At 44.9% G+C, this 2661-nt stretch overlaps 1 pseudogene across 1 annotated transcript; it reads left to right on the top strand.

Annotated features, from left to right (window-relative positions):
* The first annotated feature begins 399 nt into the window (after nucleotides 1-399).
* LOC308496624 (stress-70 protein, mitochondrial-like) lies at nucleotides 400-2436 on the top strand (annotated as a pseudogene). Its single transcript has one exon. The product of its transcript is annotated as a stress-70 protein, mitochondrial-like (transcript).
* Nucleotides 2437-2661: the final 225 nt, after the last annotated feature.

Raw genomic sequence — 2661 nt, 5'->3', positions numbered from 1 at the left:
GCTGCTATAACAACTCTGAGAATTTTGATATGTATATACAGGCCTGGTTAGTAACCACTTCAAATATTCTGTGATGGGGGCCTATCTTTCTTTTCCATCCTTTTAGCCGGAGGTAATAGAGCTGCTTTGAGGGGCCCAGAAGAACAAGGGAGCGTGTTCAAGGGAATCACACAGGAGTAGGATTAGAACTGGAACTCCAAGCAAAGGAGTCATAGGAGGGGAAAATAACGTGTTTTTTTTTTTTTTTGACAATAAACAAAACTCATGTATTACTTTTATAATCTAAAAAGTAAATGTGTCCTTTATTAACAATCTAGAAGAGATTACACCACCGCGTAGCGCAGCTCCTGGTTATCCGAGCTCCCGGTTGCTGCCTAGCACTTCCACCACCAAGCGGCCATGATGAGCGCCAGCCCAGCCGCTGCAGCCCGTCTCATGGGAGCTGCAGCCTCTCGAGGCCCCATGGTCGCCCGCCACCAGGATGGCTGGAATGGCCGTAGTCATGAGACTTTTAGAATTATTTCAAGGCGGGACTACGCATCAGAAGCAATCAAGGGAGCAGTTGTTGGTATTGATTTGGGTACCACCAACTCTTGTGTGGCAGTTATGGAAGGTAAACAAGCAAAGGAGCTAGAGAATGCTGAAGGTGCCAGAACCACCCCTTCAGTTATGGCCTTTACAACAGATGGTGAGTGACTTGTTGGCATGCCAGCCAAGCGGCAGGCTGTCACCAACCCAAACAACACATTCTATGCCACCAAGAGTCTCATGGGCCGGCAATATGATGACCCTGAAGTCCAGAAAGACATCAAAAATGTTCCCTTTAAAATTGTCCGTGCCTCCAATGGCAATGCCTGGTTTGAAGCTCATGGAAAACTCTATTCTCCGAGTCAGATTGGCATGTTTGTGTTGATGAATATGAAAGAGACTGCAGAAAATTACTTGGGACATACAGCAAAAAATGCTGTGATCACAGTCCCAGCTTATTTCAATGACTCTCAAAGACAGGCCACGAAGGATGCTGGCCAGATAGCTGGACTAAATGTGCTTCGAATGATTAATGAACCCACAGCTGTTTCTCTGGCCTATGGTCTAGACAAATCTGAAGACAGAGTCATTGCTGTATATGATTTAGGTGGTGGAACTTTCGATATTTCTATCTTGAAAATTCAGAAAGGAGTATTTGAGGTGAAGTCCCCCAATGGAGACACTTTCTTAGGTGGGGAAGACTTTGACCAGGTCTTGCTACAACATATTGTGAAGGAGTTCAAAAGAGAGACAGGGGTTGATTTGACCAAAGACAACATGGCACTTCAGAGGGTTCGGGAAACTGCTGAGAAGGGTAAGTGTGAACTCTCCTCATCTGTGCAGACTGACATCAACTTGCCATATCTTACAATGGATGCTTCCGGACTCAAGCATTTGAATATGAAGCTGATCCGGGCTCATTTTGAGGGGATTGTCATTAAGCTAATCAAGAGGACCATTGCCCCATGCCCTACAGCCATGCAAGATGCAGAAGTCAGCAAGAGTGACATAGGAGAAGTAATTCTTGTTGGTGACATGACTAGAATGCCCAAGGTTCAGCAGACTGTGCAGGATCTCTTTGGCCGATCCCCAAGTAAAGCTGTCAATCCCGACGAGGTCGTGGCCATTGGAGCTGCCATTCAGGGAGATGTGTTGGCTGGTGACGTCACCAATGTGCTGCTCCTGGATGTCACTCCCCTTTCTCTGGGTATTGAGACTCTAGGAAGTGTGTTTACCAAACTTATTAACAGGAACACCACTATTCCAACCAAGAAAAACCAGGTGTTTTCTACAGCCGCTGATGGTCAGACTCAAGTGGAGATTGAAGTGTGCAGGGTGAGAGAGAGATGGCTGGAGACAACAAACTTCTTGGACAATTTATTTTGATTGGAATTCCCCCAGCCCCTCGTGGAGTCCCACAGATTGAAGTTACATTTGACATTGATGACAATGAGATAGTACATGTTTCTGCCAAAGATAAGGGTACAGGATGCGAACAGCGGATTGTGATCCAGTCTTCTGGTGGGTTAAGCAAAGATGATATTGAAAATATGGTAAAAATGCAGAGAAGTATGCGGAGGAAGACAGGTGAAGGAAGGAACGAGTTGAAGCAGTTAATATGGCTGAAGGAATCATTCATGACCCAGAAAGCGAGATGGAGGAGTTCCAGGACCAGTTGCCTGCTGATGAGTGCAACAAGATAAAAGAAGAGATTTCCAAAATGAGGGAGGTCCTGGCTCGGAAAGATAGTGAAACTGGAGAAAACATAAGGCAGGCAGCATCTTTCCTTCAGCAAGCGTCACTGAAGCTCTCAAAATGGCATACAAAAAGATGGTATCTGAGCGAGAAGGCTCTGGAAGCCCTGGTGCTGGGGAACAAAAGGAAGATCAAAAGGAGGAGAAACAGTAATAGCAATCAACTTTGGAGCCAAAAGGACAACATTATGATGCTTGGGAATGAAAGGACTTCCTGAGCAGAAATGGGCAAACTTCAGTCTTTTTTTACTGTGTTTTTGCAGTATTCTATCTATAATTTCCTTAATATGTACATTTAGTGACTGTTAACTAATGATCATTTAATGAATGTTAATTCCAACAGTGCAAACTTCACAATGTTCTGTCCCTAGCCTACCAT

Source organism: Rhinolophus hipposideros (assembly GCF_964194185.1).
Source record: "Rhinolophus hipposideros genome assembly, chromosome: 4".
Lineage (NCBI taxonomy): Eukaryota > Metazoa > Chordata > Mammalia > Chiroptera > Rhinolophidae > Rhinolophus > Rhinolophus hipposideros.
This window is presented reverse-complemented; position numbering and strand designations above follow the sequence as displayed.